This window comes from Phoxinus phoxinus (assembly GCF_949152265.1).
Source record: "Phoxinus phoxinus genome assembly, chromosome: 14".
NCBI lineage: Eukaryota > Metazoa > Chordata > Actinopteri > Cypriniformes > Leuciscidae > Phoxinus > Phoxinus phoxinus.
Window position 1 is genome coordinate 21965588 of NC_136889.1, and position 20257 is coordinate 21985844.

At 36.2% G+C, this 20257-nt stretch overlaps 1 protein-coding gene across 7 annotated transcripts in view; it reads left to right on the top strand.

Annotated features, from left to right (window-relative positions):
- adgrb3 (adhesion G protein-coupled receptor B3) overlaps nucleotides 1-20257 on the top strand; it is a 186682-nt gene that overhangs the window by 21522 nt on the left and 144903 nt on the right. The gene's annotated exons all lie outside the window — the stretch shown is intronic.

A 20257-nucleotide genomic window follows, 5' to 3' on the forward strand; every position in this document is an offset into this window, starting at 1 on the left:
AACAGAAATAATGAGCACATCCTCCATTTCACATTACTGGGGTTTTTTGTTCTTTGGCATCTCTTGGGAAACCGCTCTGCATCTATTTGGCACAGTTACAGCAAGTCATTCTCGTAGAGAAGCTCAAATGTGTCTTTGTGGCTAACAATGGACTGCTCAAGGCACTGATTCTGTTCATGCTCTTTTAAAGTGTAATACAGTGCAAGGTTATTTAGCTGATCAAAATATATTTGGTCGCTCGAGCCAGTCCAACATGCATTTGATTCCGATTTTATGTGAATGGCTTACAATAAGTCGTTCCGAGTGTGAAATGAGCTGAACTGATTTGTACGGACAGTGGATGGGTTTGAGCCTTTAGCTGGATAATTCATGGCTGCCTCAGACACTTTGTAATGATAATAGTGACATCCGCCGGGTGCTGATATCATTCTGAAGGAAAGTTTTTGTCATGCACAGAGAAAATAACTCGAACAAGAGGATTTATGGAATGCGGCTATGCTTCCTGTTGAAAATTTAAGACATTTTCTCAGTAGAAATACGATTACTAAACAAGCATTGTTTTTCTCTCTTCAAAGCAGAAATTCATTGTCTGTGCATGTGTGTGTGTGTTTCTTTGTGGATGAATTTACTGGGCAATCAGTATGGCTCATTTAATTATCATTCAACTTAATTATGAGCTGCTCATATTATATTACATTATTTACTATACATTTACTGAAAAATGCATTTAGCAAATTCTAATGTGACATAGCAGGCCCTATATAGTCACTACTACGACTACTATGGAGGAACATATTTTTTCCCCCTCAAAATCACCCGTATAGTTCAATATATATAAAAGAAGCAAAATATAACACTAAAACCATTCATTAATCTTTTGTGTTTTTGACTAATGTTCTAGTGTTATTGAATGCAGATACTGAATCAATCAAAAGGTCTGAATCGACACACAAAAAAAATGTGTTCATGTTTAGTTGTTGCATCTGGTTGTATTATAATTTTTTTTCTTCAGGACGAGGTGATGAGTTAATACACTACATCAAAGCAAGAGCCAAATGTGGTTGTGTTCACGTTGTCCTTCATACATCAAACACGGTGTCACATGAATATGTGCTGCCAGTAATGTGTCTGTGAAGATACAGTGGCTTGTTTGTAGCAAATGCAATCCTCAAGCACTTGCATTTACTGTTATTTTAACACCTGTGCCATTTCCGAGAGAAATTAACTAAAATACTCGCAGCATGCCTTGGAAATCCACGTTTTCTGCCTTGGTTAAAACGTTTTTTATACAGTTTTCTTCAGTCTCACCCATGTACATTGTCATTCATCCAAAACACTATGCACATTCAAACATTGTAACTTTTCTTTGCAGATATTATACTTTCAGATCACTATCTTGTTCCACTGTCACAATTGCACATCATAGGATTGCAATTACAGTGAGCATAAAAGTGGCTTTTCCATTAACATCTAACCTGTATTCAAACCAAATGAGACTGTCAGTCACAAAAGTTGTTCTCCTCTGTAATATCCCGACAGGGCAGAAGTAAGCAATCCATTCTGTAATAATTTAGCATTGGCAAAGAAGTCATTGTCGGTTAGCAAAAGTGGTGAACGAAGTAAAAAAAAAAAAAAAAAAATCAAATATTTGAGTAATAGTACAGATACTATAATAAAATATTACTCCAGTAAAATAATTAAGTACTCATTTTCAATTTCACTTGAGTAAGAGTGTAAAAACAGACATCACATAAGAACACATAAGTGCTAACATTTTAATAAGAACGCTCTGAAAACACAATTATTTATATAATCAGTTTTTACCAAAATCTAAGACATGTTCACGTTCAAGCATTTCATTCAATGGGTTTAAACAGCTCAGCATTTTACAGCAATTATAGTTCACAAACAACTGACAGTCGTAACCCAATTATGATTTTCATTTGAGATGAAAATGAAGTGAAATATAGCGCTTGTTACTATACGGTTATCCGGACCACACGTGTGTCTTTTAGTCCCGTCTAGTCCGTATAGTCATCCCTGATTGGTCTTAACCCCAGTGACGGGTAGGTTTAGGGGCGGGGTTAGGGGTAGGCCATCGTATGATTAATCTTAACCCCAGTGATGGGTAGGTTTAGGGGCGGGGTTAGGGGTAGGCCATCGTATGATTGGTCTTAACCCCAGTGATGGGTAGGTTTAGGGGCGGGGTTAGGGGTAGGCCATCGTATGATTGGTCTTAACCCCAGTGATGGGTAGGTTTAGGGGCGGGGTTAGGGGTAGGCCATCGTATGATTGGTCTTAACCCCAGTGACGAGTAGGTTTAGGGGCGGGGTTAGGGGTAGGCCATCGTGTGGTCCGGATAACCGTATAGTACCTAGCGCTTTACTATGTAATACTGTTCACCCAAAGTGCTTTACAATCATATACCTCCTCAACCACCACCAGTGTGCAGCATCCACTTGGATGATATACGATAATAAATCCTAAAATTCGGCATTAGTAACTTTTCCCACGTGCACTCAAGCTCAGAGGATCTCTCGTTCTTGGCTCATTTTGAGTCAGGCTTGTGAATTCAGTGAATTGTTAACTGGAGACTCACTCTGACTGGATCATTTGAATCAGTGAGTTGTTGTCTCGAGAACAGATGCCAATTCCCAAATGAAACATTCAGAGTGATTTGAGAAGCACTTTAACAGGTTCATTGAAAAGAATCGGCTCGTTCACGAATCCGACAGCGCTGTCTCGTCTCGGAGCGGGTGGCGATTTCTTCAGTTCAAAATAACGAGGAACGACATGTTTTTTATGAAATGTAGTGGAGTAAAAAGACATTATGCTTTTGGATAAAGTGAAAAATTTACACAAGTACAGTAACAAAGTAAGACTATGTTAGTTGACGGATATTCCTCAGAGATCAGCCACATGTTTCCCAGATGAATACAAGTTTTTATATCTATGCACTATTTTTGTATCACACTTCCACCACTTCTGATAGTAAATTGATGAAATGCTAGTGAAGATGACTCAAAATCATTTTAAGGATAATAACAGATCAAAATGAAGTAAACTTGTGTTGCTTTTGTTGAAGTATACTTTGGATACAACAGGGACATGAATAATTAACTTTTGAAAATCCACAGTATGCAACCACACACTGTTATAAAACACCCCAAATAAACAAGTTAAAAAGATTCCATTAGTCTAATAAAGCATTAGAATATAAACTAGGCTTGTTTTCTTGTTTTCTCCCTCATTATAATGTAGGAAGCATGCGCAAATTAAACGCAGTCACCAAGAGACAGAACTTTCAGAAATGGGCAATGAGATTAACTGACCTATTATTAATGTTACAGCCATAAAACAGTGATGTGATAGGACAAACCGCAGAGATGAGAGTGCTTCTCAAGGACGAGTCGACGGAGGGTTGGCGCGTCCGGGGAGAGTTGACGAACACGCAGACTGACACAACCTTAGTCGAGCAAGGCTGCACTTTAAAGTCACCCTGGGCCGCCTCGTGTAAGACTCCGATTAGTCGACGGGGGTCAAGAAGCATGTTTCAAAAGTGATTGTTTTTTTCTCCGCTGGGTTATTTGAGGGCAGGGTTTGTTCAGCAGCTGTGTAATGTAATGAGAACAGAGATAATGTGCGTTTCCTTTCATGCTACGCACAATGTCGTTCTGAAATTGAAGATGCGTTTCACTTGAAAATCGAAATTGAAATCGCTGTTGCATCTGTCATATGCTGATAGTGAAATTGAAAAAGCAATTATAGGTTAGCGACAGTCGCTGCAAGTTTAGTACAACTCTCTGTAAGTTAGAATAAAAGAACGCAGCAATTAAAATGTCACTTTTAAATCTACATGTCACACAAGCTGTTATCAAACCATATACATTTTATAACAGGGTGTTGCACAGTTAGAAACCAAGTGTACTTGTATTGATGCTTTAAAAAAAATAGATTTAATTGGGGTGTGTGTGTGTCCTGGCCTAGTAAACCCTACGTTATGGGGAAAAAGATGGCAATATCCAAAATCCCTGTCCTTGTGGGTCATTTTTCTTGGTCCTCCTCATGAGGAAAACAGCTTATAAATCATACTAAGTGATGTTTTTTGAAAATGTAAAAATGCAGAAAGTGTTGTGTGATGGGTAGGTTTAGTGTAGGGGGACAGAATACAGTTTGTACAATATTAAAATCATTATGTCTATGGAATGTCCCCATAAAACATTTTTTAATACAGACTTAGCTCTGTATTGTTTGCCTCTTTTGACACATTTGTATTTATTTATTTTTCTTAAAAGAGCTAATCAAAATGTCAGATAAGCTTTTCACAACACTTTTATGTACAGACGTTTTGCAAATGTCCTTTAAGGTCAGTACTCACTGCAGTTTCCGACATCTTTTTGCCCTGAATACATTTTAATTATTTAGTTTTAATTGACTTCCTAAAAGTCTGTCTCATTTCGCTCTATCTGTTAAAACAGAACATGCAGGGCAGAAGCTCAGTCAGATGTTGTGACTTTTTTTTTTTTTGTGAAGTATGGAAGCTGGATCATTTTGTATGAGTTTCAAAATGCGGAGAGGGAATTCGCTAGGAAAGAATTGAGTCCAATGATAGCACCATTTTTCATACGCTGTCCGTTGTTTTCAGGTTCACTGAACGAGTTATGCAAATCAGGTAATGGCGCAAACGTACCCACGAAATCTGAAGGCAATTTGCACGGCATAATTTCAGTTCTTGCGGGTTGGTTCTGAGTGCTATTGTGGAAGGATGTAGCAGACTGCTGCAGTCTGACTCCATAAATATAAAGGCACACGATATAATGAGCTTAATTTGCATAGAAAGAAGGCGTGTTTGTGCTACAAAAAATGCTGATGACAATTTAAATGAAGTGCAATGCTTTGTCAATGCATTTAACTCCTTGTTAAACTGGGTTGCAGGTGGTTTGTGAATAAGATGCAGATTTCAGTGCTGAAGAAAAGCTTCTTCCCCCCCAGAATTTGAACTGGATGTTGTAACTCTTTTCCCCCACTTGGGAGATAAGAGATATACACAATTAGAGTGGAGATGATTTTACTTTCAAAAAAAAAAAAAAAGAGGGAAAAAATGCAGTACACACTGACCTTGGTCTGAGTTATTTTTGAGGTAGTTTCTCAAGGCGTTATTCTCTGACGCATCACCCTTAAAGGAAACGATGATTTCTCTTTGTTCCCATGTGATTATGCTAATGAATGCTAATTTCATTTCCACCCAATGCATAAGCAGTCTCTGCTCGCTTTTACAATTACAATTCCTTTGATTACTATCACAAATAACCTTGGCATTATCTATTAGGATCATCTTTGATGCAATGGAAAGTGGGACATGAAAGAAATGTCATCAATGTTTATGAAAAGTATCCTCATTCGGTGGTGTTCTCCTGTGAAATGCTAATGTTGCAATGACACTATTGCAGGAAGTTGTCAACTTTGTTTAATCCTTTTATTTTTCCAAATGCCTTGGATAAATGCTCAACTGTGGATGTTTCAAGGCTGATCACATTCAATTACAGGACGAGAACAGGGAATCACCTGCAGTCCTGTGTTACATTGTGGCGTAAGCAAGAGGGTTGAGATATCTCAGCAAAAGTCTAGATAATTTGATTTGCCTGGTGGGCTCAGTAAGCAGATTGAATTGAATGTGTCAAAGGGTTTCTTACGCAGCAGAAAAGGTGGCAGGTGTCATTTAAGGGAGCTGGTTTCTTTAATAAAATAAAGACTTTCTCTGTGGTTCAGGATCCTTGCTTTATTTTTTTACTATTTTATTTTATTATTAAAAAAAAGTCCTCCAAGGAACTCATATCTTAAATTCTACTGTAAAGGTGCCATAACAGTCCTGATCTATACTTTTTTTAATATTTGTTTTAATTTATATATATAATTTTTACATTTTATATAATTTTATATATATTTTTTTTTCTTCTTCTCAATGCAGTCTTAGGGCCAGATTTACTAAACAGGGCAAATTATCATGTGAGCGCAATTCCAAAGAATGTGCAGATGGAAGTGGACAGTCCTGACCAGTGTGATCTGATGATGCATTACATTACGGTACATTTACATTTAGTCCTTTAGCAGATGCCTTTAATGTTCAAGGCGACTTGCAAATGAAGACTAAAGCAAGCGAGTCAACGTGAAGAGGCAAAACAATGCAAGAAGTGCTCAAAATACAAAGTTCAGGCATTTCTCAGAGTAGCATAAATCAGACAAGGGAGGATTAAAGAAAAAAAAATTATGGGAGGAGAGTTTGATGCGCAAATTAAAGAACACAAACATAGTCGGATAATTTCCATAATGACCAACGCAATCTTCCAAGAGACGCGCAGTTTAGCTTCTGGTTTAAGACATGCTTTTTTGGAGCATTAAATAATTGAGCATAAAAAAAACGTAACATGAAAAGCACAAACCTTAGTTTGCGCCTTGCGTGATTCATCTAATACTCTCCTCACATACATTTTGGCTCTGAAAGGGAAGCTCCTACAAACGCGTATGCAATAAGGTCAGCCTAAAAAATTACCCTGCCCACGACTTTTCAGCGCTAATTTTTCACTGCGTGTGTTTGGTAAATCCTGACAGCAGTTTTTTACGCCAAAAGAGGGGTTGCTGTTAGTAAATCTGGCCCTTAGTATTTCTATACTTAAATATTTTATTAGACCAAATCGTTTAATATACAATAAACACCTATAATAATCATGTAACTAAATCTTCACAAATCTTAGCATGTGCTTCTGCTTTAGTCTCTATCTGTACCTCTGCATTCTGCTGTATCCAACCAAAAAATAAACTCATACATTCAGTGTTCCACTTTGTTTGTGTTATGAATTATAGATATCCATCTTGGCATGATCAATGTTTCTATACAGAGACATTAGGCAACATCCTTTACCTCCATAGCAGTGAGACTTATTGGATCTACACATACATTGAAGTCTTTAAAAAAGGCGATGAGAGAATTTCTATTGGATAGATACAGTATTTCATACATGACAGTTCCTTATTGTGACTGCCAGCACTTCCAGACCAAGGCACAGCGAGGTGTCCAAAGCCAGACATGCCCCCACCAACCGTGCCCACACATCGACGGAAACACTTTTACAATGGGTAACTTGATTACAGCATTTCAGTATTGCTTTCTGAAATTCGCCCTGATGGGTAAATCAAGTTCGCGGACAATAATAACCAAACTGCTGAGAATTCAATACATTCCCCCCAATACTGGTGGCACATAAAAAGCTGTGACACATCATGCAGTAACACAGAGGAAAGTGGAACTCAAAGCACACAAGTCATAATGGGATGTGACAGACAAATCAGAGGCACTCAGGAAATTGTCCCCACGTAAGGAATCAATAGCAACACCCCACCTGAGCAGCTCTACTCTTCCCCTGCCCTCTATCGCAGTACCTCATTCTTTTAGACGACAGGAAGCTGGAGACAATTTCCCAAAAATCATTTTTTTAAACAAAAATCAGGATTGAGGCGAATAGGTGACTGCACATCTCCAAGGATACTTTAAGGAAGAAGAAAAAAATCCACCCAGGCATTGTTAGACAAAGCATCCACCAAAATGGTTTCTATTAGAAATGGCTATTGTGTGGGCTTATTAATTGGCAATTATGAGCATGTTTCTCAGTGTATTTCATGCTGAGTGGTTTTTGTAGTATAGGATTTGCTGTGAATTTTGGACCACAGCCTGAGCTCATTTTCTTGAGGGGTGGTTGAGAAAATGGGTTTTACTCCTTATAGCAGTTGAGTGTGAGATCAAAAGAAAAGTCTTTAATTGGTATCATGTTCTTTGTGATGTGATGAGTGAAATGTAATTCCTCTTTTCATGCATATCTGAGGACAAAACACAGTGCAGGTCGAGGTCTTTCATGTAAGACGGTTTATAGCATTTGTAGTCTCGGATTCGTTTAGTCTGGTGTCTCTGAGACGTAAATATTTAATGTAAGGAGTTGTGTTCTGTTCATCATTTGCCGGTTTGTGTTGATTGTGTTGCAAGAGATCCCCCATTACATTCCTGTGTGATGTTCTATGCAGAGGCTTGCTCAAAGATATACTTTGAGCAAGATATACTGTATATACTGAAATACTGTACAGTTCTTAAATATTTTATATATATATATATATATATATATATATATATATATATATATATATATATATATATATATATATACACACACACACATATATACATGATATATATGTGTATATATGAAGACTTCAGATGCAAAAGCCTCTAAGATCCATCTGAAATTTTCTTCTAAAATTAGCATTTTTATCAAATGCTCGTATATCCAAGTATATTTAAGTTCAGTAATTTCACTCTAATGACAATTAATAGGTAATTTTTACTGCCATTAAAGTGAAATAACTGAACAAACATACAAGCTTGATAAAAATGATAATTCTAGAAGAAAGTTTCAGATGGCATTTAGAGGCTTTTGCATCTGAAGTGACGTCATCACATATATACAAAGTGACATCGCCAACTACTGGCCTTGCATGAATAATACATCATTTTAGTCATTTTCGTGGATTCCTGTGAACAGGAATCGTTTTGACAACGTTGTCGTCTGTATGTAAAAAACGCAAAGGAAAAACGTTTACGTTTGTAGTACATCGTTATCGTGTAAATCTACCGGATTTTACTTTTTATATAAAGTGTTTCAAAATATACTTTTTTTTACATTTCATTTCAGATGTTTCCTTAGAAGGCAGCTGCCTATGTTGACCACAGCCAGTATATAGTTTTGGAACAGAGCTAAACCTATATAGTCTATATACATCGCCAAATCGGGCATGACCATGAACGTCATCCCGGGCTGTCTGTAAGATGTCCACTAAGGTCTTCTGTGGAATAGCCTACTCATTGGGCCCGGGGGGAGGGGTTGCTCACGCTCTGTGAATTTAAGTGACGGCGCTGATATCTAGTTTAGCAATTTTCTCAAGGGGACGAGTGTGTGAGAGAAAGACTGTGATCTTGGTAATCAGCGCATTTACTTGTGATTGAATCTGCCTGTTACCCTATGAGCTGGTCTCTTGCAAAAATCACTCTGTCACACACACACACACACACACACACACACACACACACACACACACACACACACACACACACACACACACACACACACACACACACACACACACACACACACACACACACACACACACACACACACACACACACACACACTGCACTCAGTTAGGTTGAATGTTGGTATGCACTGGAGACAATTTAACTTTTAACAGGTGCGTGTCATGCCTCATTCAGACACTAATTTGTATTGTACTGTGAGTTGTCCAATGCGTCTGTGTGTGAACAAATGAACAGAAATCCCATTTTTTATTTCCACTGTCAAAATAAATATTTCTGCCTCAGAGTAAAACAAATGAAAAGGTAAACCACATTTATCTCTCACAATTGCAACTTTATATCTCTTAGTGGAGGTCTTATAAATGCAACTTTATTTCTCTAATTGTGACTATATATGTGACGAATGCAACTCTATTTTACAATGTGACTTTATACGCCACACTATAACTATTTCTTATTTGAAGCTTTATCTTACGATTTCCTGTTGCATTTTTGACTCTGCGGCAAATTGGTTTTCCACAACCATACTGTATTTCTTTATTTTAGCCGTATTAACAGTCAGACATAAGTCAGAATGTTGGAATGTCATTCATTTTGAATGTACTTCAAATAAAAGATGTCAGCCTGGAACAAATAAATGGCATGAAATGTAATAGCTTTCATTATTGCATTCGAGCTCTGGAATGTTCGGGTTGAACACAAACAGAGCAGCCAGTCTTTCGATGCTCCTATATATCTCTGATCGGTACAAACATGTTTTCATCTTGATTATTAAAGTGGTCCGTTTCTTGCTTTTACCATGCCTTCACAGCCATTTCATTTCTCCCAGCCTTGAACCAAATCAAACACGGTCTTGTTTACACAGTGGTGGCAGAGTTTGTTTCCTCTTTATGCAGAATTGGATGGAGGCATTTGTGATGAACGCTTTCTGCCGCTACTTGTTAAATAACTTGTAGTTCTGTTAGCTCATCATTGGCACTTATTTATTTTCTTTTTGGATCCATATCGCCATGGCAACCATTCTGAACCTGAACGGAACTGGGTTGGGGGGAAAAGACTGAATAGTAGAATCTGCATTTTAATTTTAACATTTATCTTATTATGGTGAAAGGGCAGTTTGATAATTAAGGTGTTTAATTGCATGGCTACAGCTCTCTGTGGCTGCACTGGGGACAGTAAGGAAATCCATAGAGTGTACGGGCATATGGTACTTCATAATTTAAATGGTTATTTTTGTCTGTGGCTGTCGGGTTGCTGGAGAAAATATGCAGAGATGTTGAAAACAGCCATGGTGCATAAATTCAACTTATTAGTTCGACACTGTTCTCCATTTTTGGGATTGATGCATTGCATTCAGTGTTTATATGATGCAAATAACCTCTATACTATGTTGTTTTGGTCATGGAAATAAGTACTATTCATTTTGTTTGCAGTGGAAAAACATTTATTATGCTGGCGTGACTTGCGATTATTGGGTGAAGTCACACAATTTCATATATGGTCAGGCATAGATAAACTATGAATTAAATAAAATAAATACAATATTAAAATAAATATAAAATACTAGTCACATTTTAAAAGATGGTAATATATTAGTTGATTGTCTTTTATAAGGGTATTACAAATTAAGTGATTGTATGTAATAATGTCAATACATTGATTTAAGAAGGTGAAAACAAAAATAAAAAAGGTCAATTTATTAAAAATAAAAATATTTCTGGTATATTTTTTTAAATCAAAATATTTCAAACAAAACCTGAGAATATTGTTTAATTGGTATTCAGTTTATAGGGTTTTCCTGTGTCCACTTTTAGTGTTTATATTTTTTTATGTGCTTTTAAGTAACATTCCTTTGATGACATCATCCTCCTGGAAGTGACATAATTTTTTTTAGTACAACAGAAACACAAATATCAGTACATTTTAGCAATGGATTTGATTAAATTAATGTTGTATGATGTTTTGTAATCAATAGTTGGTTTCTCAATATTACAGCAGAAAGAGGTTTGATGTTATTAAAAGAACAAAACAAAAGTTTTGTTTTGGCCAATAATTTACACTACAGCAGCGTTTTGTTGGTCTGAAAACGCAAACTTTTGAAAACAGGTTTCAAAGCGCAAGTTTTTGAAACCAATACCATTATCATCTCTGTGTGAACTACAAAATTGCAAATTTGTGAAAGCGGTGATGTCACGCGCAAGTGGGTTACGTGTTCAGTCCAACGCTATCTCACGACCAATTCGTGCGAATTCGTACGAGTGAGTAAAAGGTGGCTAATTCTTTTATGTTTATGGGCGGGGTCAGGTGTAGGTCAATCGTACAAATTCCTACGAATTGGGCAACTCGTAAAATATGTACGATTTAGCAAAAAACGCACAAATTCGTACGAGTGAGGTCGTACAAATTAGCCACCTCGTAAAATGTTTATAAATTGCCGTGAGATCGGGTTGGTTCAGTCTATAGGTGTGTAGTGTTTGTAGTGTGTGCTACAGCGTTGCCGTCTGTAAGTAAAAAGCCAGACAATGTGGCGTCAGACTTTTGGACCCTATCAAAAACACACTGGTTAGTAGTGCAAATACTTTTACCATTTACTACACTTCTTCCAGTTATATACGTATAGCCCTTAAAGGGATAGTTCACCATAAAATTAAAATGAAGTCATAATTGACCCTTCGAAGGGAGCTTGATTGACAGGTGATCTGACCAATCATACATAAAAAAATTACCAAATTTGAAAGGTGAGACTTTGTGTAATATGTGTATGTGTAATATCAAAAGTAACCGAAAAGTAACCTGGTCTGTCCTGTCTGTCAGCGCGTTGTCAGTGTGCTCTCTGCTCCGCGGTGCATTTTTCACTGCATGAGAACATGGTGTGGCGTGAGAGCGGCGTAGCTTGTCGGACATGGCGACAGTAACTAAGGGGGGCGGGTCTTTGCGAACGGTCAATTTACTCACCCTGTCATTGTGTTTTTATTAATCTTGATTTCTCATAACTTGTGTGCTTTTACTGGGCGAATCGGAGTGAATCAGAAGTCTCGACACATTCAAAGAAAATAGCTAACTTTTGTATTACAAAATAAGGGGGATATATTTCCCTCCAATCAAAATGAATGGGTTTTTGGGTATGGTTAAAGGTCCATCTACATAACATGCATGACTGCAATGATCATACATATCACATATCATATATATATATATATATAGTCTTTTATTAAATTCTAAATCATAGTAGTACAGCTCTAGAGCAAATTTTGTGATTATACTTGGGCATTTCTTGATGCAGCTCTTGATGTGAACAGATGCTTGTCTCAATATGGGAATACAAGTCCTCAAGTCCACAAGTGTACTTCACTGCATCTCATGCTCATCAGATCAGTGAAGAAGACTTTGGCTGTCATCAGCATGTTGCTTCAACACCGAGGTGCAATGATTGCAGCTTTCTTCTCTGATTAGCAGTGACAAATTAGAGAAAGAAAACAGATAGTGAGAAGGATCAGCATTCTGTGTTTTGTGTGTGAGAGAATATCTTATCAGTTAGCTAAACGCAAAATTAGTTGAACAAGACTCTGTTCTCAAGAAGTCTGAGACTACTACTGAAAAATGCTTCAATTTTGTTTTTGTACTCGAATGCATATTTTTTTCATTATAAATTATATTAGCAGACTGACAGTTTGAATTAAATGTTTAGTTGAAAAATGCTCTTCAGAATTTAATTTTATTAAATTTTTTTCTAAATCCCAAAACTTGTTTATTTGCAGGCTTTAATTGGATTTTGGACCCCATTGTATCCACCTTATTTTTAATGTAAGCGCACAGAAACCGTCTGTCATGCTGTTTAATTTTGCATGGTATTTGTTATCATATGAGTTTATTATCAGAATCATAGACACTGTTAGTAGCACAAATAGTTTTACCGTTCACTGCACTTTATGTTTCTAGTTATTTACCTATAGTAGCTAATGAATCGGAAGTCTTGTCACATTCAACGTAAATAGCTTCTGCATTGCAAAATAAAGTGGATATTTCCCATTTGAATCTTTTTTTTTTTTTTTGTAACAATGAGAGATTTGTTTCATTAGCATAAAAAAATGTTTTGTTAAAGCGTGTGCGTAATTGCGCTAATGTTGCGGTGAATGTCCCGTGTGGTCAAGTGTACAAGCTAATCAGTGTTTTCACTCCGGTGGAGTGTTGCTCACAGCTGTTCCTGAATCAGCCCCCTATGGCTGCGTATGGATCACACCTTTGACCCCCACTGAAAAATTCCCAAGCGCAGGAGCCCCACCAGCTGAGAGCTATTTTGTTCATGATCAGATATCTGCTGCAGTCTCTAACCCAGGGGTCAAGGCTGCGGGTGGGTGCTGGCGTGGGCTAAATCACCGATTTAATCAGTGATTGCTCACTCTCCTGTCCAGGCTTATCCCAGCAGGGCATGCGAGAGGGCTGCATGCTCGCACAGACCTTTTATCCAGAGTGGCAGTATATGTGGGATCTCTTTTGCATCCTTGAGGTGAATTTCACCCTCCATTTCCCGTCCACGCTGCAGACCCCATCCAGTGCACGTTCAACCTTCTATAATTTGCATAGCTTATGGATGCTGGACGGGGCGAACCTTCGTTGGAGCTGGATTGGTCCTGACATATGTTGCTGGCACAGCAGTAATGTGTTAGAGATAGAGGTTAATGAATTACAGCTTATTGCCGCATTTATCCCAGACTACAGCAGGGCGCTGGATGACCCACGCGGAGAGCGCTGCATAGACAGAATCGATCGTTTTTAACAAACGCTTTGCTTTGAAGTTATACGGTCATACCTGGTTTGTTTTATATACAGCTTGGGGCCAATTGTTTCAAACTAACAGAATGAAATCTTTTTACAACATGGCCAGCAAACATCAGTGAGGAGTTTGCTGTGATTCTGCCTCTTGTTTAATGGTTACTAGCACCAACAATTAATATATTGATTCATTTCTGCATGTTTTTCTTACATAAAAGAAGCATGCAACTTTATATCAACTTTATCATGCAAAAAAAAAAAAAAGATATATTATGAAAACACTCTAACCTTTAAATGTTTTTGAAAGAAGGCTATTATGCTCATCAATGCTGCAATTAATTGATAAACAAATAAATAAGTAAAACTGCAATATTATGAAACTTAATCATAATTTAAAATGACCGTTTTAAATTTTTTATATATTTTAATGCCATCCTGTGATAGCACAGCTGAATTTTCAGCATCATTACTCAAGTCTTCAGTGTCGCATGACATGGAAATCATTCTAATATTCTGATTTGCATATATGCTGATATGCTGCTCAAGTAACGTTTCTCGTTATTATCAATGTTGAAAACAGTTGTGCTGCTTAATATATTTTTGTGGAATCCTTGATACTTTGATGAACAGAAAGTTCTAAAGAACAGCATTTATTTATAATATATTATTTTTAATATTCTTATTTTAACAATGTAAAAGTTTCACTATTTTTTTTCAATGTAATGCACCCTTGAGCAAAAGTATTTAAAGACACTTACTAACCCGCAAACATTTTTCAATGGTAGTGTGCTGTCAAACCGATTGTTACATAAAAGTTAGTTTATATAATAGGCTATATGCCTGTATATATATAATATTTATATATAAATGATGTGTGTGTGTGTATATATATATATATATATATATATATATATATATATATATATATATATATATATATATATATATATATATATATATATATATATATATATATATATGTATTCAGATATATATATATAGCTAGATAGTTCTCATTCAGGAAACCTGTTTGCAAATGGTAATTATTTCTCTAGTCCTGTTGATGCCACAGAAATGTGTGTACACATACAGCAGCTGTTATATACGTGTGTGTGTGTGTGTGTGTGTGTATACACGTATACATACGGAAGCAATTTTTTGGCAAAATTAGTTTGACAGCACTTGGATTTATTCTCAGTTTAACAGCAATTCTTACATTGTTAAAATTGTTCCATCTGATCTTTTGTAATGTATTTTTAATAAGTGTTTAAACAAAATTACTATATCTAGACTATCATTCCTTAAGCTTCTCAAACACTGATAATTGCAATGGGTACATCATACGCTCAGTGTGCCAGTACTTCACATCCAGATTGCTCCAGCTCTACTCTGATTAGACATATTTTATATACATTAACAATTAGCACAAATAACAGTTGGCCATGATAGTGATGCATCGATATGGTTGTTAAAAAAATATAGGACAGCATCTCTTGTCTGCTTTTCCTAGAACAGTTTTGATTGCAGTTCCTGGCATATGCTTGTGGTCTGAATAGTTCCCTTCATTATCATTTGCCCATTAGAGCTTATGGCTTCTATATTTCCAGGGTACTCAGAATCGTTGCTAATTGTACTCTATAGCTTTGTTTTAAAGAAGTAGACAGGCATCATAGGCTTGATTATTCTGCATCCCAAGATGGCTCATATTGGCAAAATCTTAAGCAATAATCTCAAAGTGCATTGCAACGAGTACAAAAATGCATCGAAGATAGTGGATGATGTCAGACAAATGTTTACACCCACATACATTATATATACTGTGTGTGTGTGTGTGTGTGTATGTATGTATATATATATATATATATATACACACGTGTTAAATTATTATACTGTAAATGCTATGTATATTTATTGAACTATTATATTGTTTATGAAATAAATTGTGATTATACTTGTATGCTTGTGTAGGATTTCTCTTTTTCTCTTTTTCTTATAGCTACATTTTAGTAGTACAAGTTGGCTTTTAAGTCATCTCATAAGGTTTGTAGACAAGAATCAAAATGATTTTTTTTTTTTATCTTTTCACTTTCTTTGTTGTGACCATTAACTTTTACTTATGTAAGTGCTTTCTAGGGCGTTCTCAGAAAATGTTTTAGGAATATAGTTTTTATGCTGGTTTTTAATGTCAGCTTCTAACAGAACGAAGAATGGGCATCTATTAGTGCTTTTTCAAAAAGCTTTTGCTCTTTCTCCATATTTAATTTAAGGCTGTGCAATCTTTGGACCAATATTCAACAATCACCCACATAACTGTGTGACTGACTTGCATTATAGAAGAAAAGAGTAATGATGCTTAATGCTCTACAACCTGATGCTCTGCAAAACTTTGTAACTATCATTTTGTGCAATTAGAGTAATGTAGGCTTTCTGTGAGTGAATGGAGAGTGTCGACCGAGGAAAAGCCAGTCTTCGGATGTTGTCTGTCTGCTCCAAAGAGGACAAAAAGGTTTCCATTGAATTATTGAACAACTCAGGTCTTGCATTTGCTGTCAGCATTTGCAGTGGCCAAATTGAAAGTTATTTTAGTTTTGAAATTCTGCAGGGACAAGGGACATTGACATTCTATCATTCTATCATCTCATCATTATTCTATCCATGTAGATTCACTGCAAAATAACTGCTGAATTTCGCATAACAAAGACAATGTAGGACATATTCCTGGACCAGAATCCTTTGTTGTTCTCGGAGAAACAGTTCTTTTAACCAATCACTGCCTTCCGATCTGCCCGAGTTGGTTTGTTGTTTAGTCGTTTTCTGAAATGAGGGAGAGGAAGTCCAATATCTACATTTATTGTAGTCCAATATAAATGTACATTCCATTTCTGTTTGGGGTTTAAATGATTTCTTGGTCAATGACCTTTAAAAAAAAAAAAAACAGTTAATCGGTTCTGGCAATTCACCAGTATGAGAATTTGTAACATTACAGTAAATTACCGGTATCATGCTGTGTTTGAACAAAGAATGAATATTACCGGTAGCACATACAGTACGAGGTCCGATCACACTGACGTAAGAAGTTTGCTTTGGGCCAATCATAAAGACCCCGATATTCACCCGGAAAATTTATTTTTTGTTTTTCGTTTAGGGGTAAAACAAAGTTTGAAATAAGTGATATTTAAATATCGTTTAAGTAATAAGTGGCAATATGATGTTAGCGAACATCTGACAACGCCCACTCTGCTGAGAGCGAAATTTAGACGAATATGTAAATATATGCTGCGTGCTTTCCTCTCAATAACAAAATAATCACAACAAAATTGAGAAAACGGCAAGCATGTTTTAAATAAAGCATAAGAAACACCTTTTTCAAATAAAAAAATAGAAAATTTGTATGCGTTTTGGACGGTAATTTACATGATGACAGCGTTTTGGGGGCCTAAAAACGCAAACTTTTAAAAACTGGTTTCAAAGTGCAAGTTTTTGAAAACTATACCGTTATCATCTCTGTGTGAACTGCAAAAACCCGAATTTGTGAAAACAGTGACTTCATGCACATGCATATTACGTGTCCAGTCTATTAGGTGTGTAGTGTTTCTTTACAAAATGACATTGCTAACTACTGGTCTGGCAGCATAAAACAGTATTTTTAGTCGTTTTCGCAGATCCGTGTGAACGGGGAGCGGTTTGACAACGTTGCCGTCCGTACTCAAAAAAGTGCATTGTTGGCGTGTAAATGTACCCTTAATTGTTTTTCTATGTAAACGGGCGCTAGACGGACGTCTGACTGTCGCACCGCGTCTCGCGCTCGAGATCCTTTTAAGAGCAAAACCGCAGTCTGTGTGATCATCCCCTTATTCTACCTTAGTGCAAAAAAAATAAAAATAAATAAAATGAAGCTAAATCGCTTCTCATCCATGTGATTGACATACTGGTAGGCTATTTTGATAGTGATGTGTGAACAGCACATTTGTGCATTTATACCGAGAATGCTGTGTTAAAGGGGCTATTGTCAATATCAATTGCGCAAAGTCTATCTGGGAATTTAAATGAAATTGGTGAAATTTCACTTTTTAACATTTCAGCACTGAAAGTTTCCTATAAAGCAGGATATCAATGTTTGAAGGCACGTTTTCCATTATTGCTGGTGAGCAATGAAGCGCATTAAAAAATATGGCGTGATCCCCGAATGCTTTTTTTCAGGCCTTAATCGTGTATTCACAAAATTCAAGTATTTCTATGAGTTTCCGAGTTATCAATTATGTTTTCGTGTTTACTAGGCCTAAAGAAAAGCTTGCGCACAATGAGCTCTCCCTCCCCCTTTTTGCTTAATGCACAAGACCTTAATGTTTAGTTGCTTTTTATGCCTAGATGAATTGCACAGCTGAGATAACTTGTTGGGTTTTTTTTTCTCTCATTCATTCTTACAAATAATGAATTATGAATCATGGTGCATGCAGAGATGAAAGCGATGTGAGGGCACGTTTCCGCCCTGCCAGACGAGCGATATTGGCAGTGCCTTCTGCTTTTGTGTGCCCCTATTTATGATGATGCATTAACAGTAATTGATCCAGCCATGTGAAATGGTCTGGATCAGAATAGTATCTTATCCGTGGAGAAGAGCTATGAGACAATAATGTGTAAAAAAAGGATACTTGCATACTCTTGCAGTGTGATCATGTGACCTGTGGAAATCTCTGTGCTGTGGGTTGGATTGCATCAGCAAGCTATTGCATTGGTTTATGCTCTGAGATTGGAGTGAAAAATCCTGTCCTCACTGTGTGTTACACTAATGGACACGGGGAGGAAGCCCAAACCGAGCGCTTTCTTTGTTTGCACGTGTCGGTGGGTGGGTTTCCTTTGCTTTTTATTATTTATCATTTTCAAAAAAAAAAGTGGAGATTGATTTTCTTCTTGCCTTTGACCTTGCCAAGAACCGTTATAAAAAGCATTTCTCCTTCCTTTTAAAAGTTGCAACGCCTACACTGTAATAAAATATTTATAAAAAAATGGTAACTTTTGTCAAATCAACTTAGATAATTAATGTGGTTCAGAAAACACAATATTTTGAGTTTCTATCTTTTCAAACCCATCTCCTTCATTGTATTAACTAAAAATGTGTGTTGAGTTCAATGCAATTAAAAATGTAAGGCAACCAGGTAACTCACTTTTTTAAGTTAAACCAACAATACTTTTTTACAGTGTATTAATAATATTAATGTTATTCATATTAATTAATATTATTCATATTATATATACTACACAATGATTTCAATTTACTTCTTGTCTGGTCAAAAATGTGTCATTAGACTAGTTTAACATACCGGTACTTCATTTTTGTCTCATGACTCGTATAACATTTGATTCACTATTTTTTCTAGAAATGTTTGATTCATTTGCATGAGACAGTTCAATATGTCAGTGTTTCAGTGAATCGATTCAGAACTTTTCATTATATGTTTTCGCCATATCTCAAAAATGTCCATAAAACCCTTCTTGTAGCATTGTATATATATTAAATGAAACGTATATAGGTAAATATTGTTTATTGGTATGACTGTTTAGTTGAAATAGTCCTTTTTTAGGAGATCAATTTTAAGTATCTCATCTCATCACAGTATATTCTGTGGAATATAGAATATATTTTTATCAATTAATTCAATGGATAGCTTTTACACGTGAATTAATCAAATTTACCTTGTGATTCACTATACTTTTTTTCCTATCGTATATACCATTTATTTATGTACTGTCCCCCCATGTTGTCCGTAATCATAATACAAAACTGACCTGCAGCGCATTTATAGGCATCGAAAACCACTGTATTGTAACATGTACCTACAACCTAGCAATTTCATCACATTATTCAGATTGCGCCAAAGTAATACACTCAGATAGTTCAGTCTAGTGGTCTTCATCTGTTTGTTTGTGGCTAGGTTTTAACCTAGTCGTTCATAATGGATGAGTTGTCAATCATTTAGTATGTACTAGAAACTATTCTTCACTGAGATGCATCAGAACTCCTTAATAAAGCTAAACTAATATCACAGTGCAGGAGAATTAATGACCACATTTTAAAATAGGAGTACTTCCCTTAAGGCAGTTCTGAATATGAAAACAATCATGTCTACAGAGTCTGTCATCTTAGGTTTTGCTCATCATTGTCTAATATCTCACGATTGCGTTTGCCTCTGAATGTTATATCTAGACCTAACACACTTAAGTGACTTTTTATAGTATATTAGATTTTTATTAAGTGATTTTTTTTTGGTACATATTCATTACTCAGAAATGAAACTGATATATCTTGACCTAGATTTAGATGTAATAAATTCTGTTCTAAAAATGAAT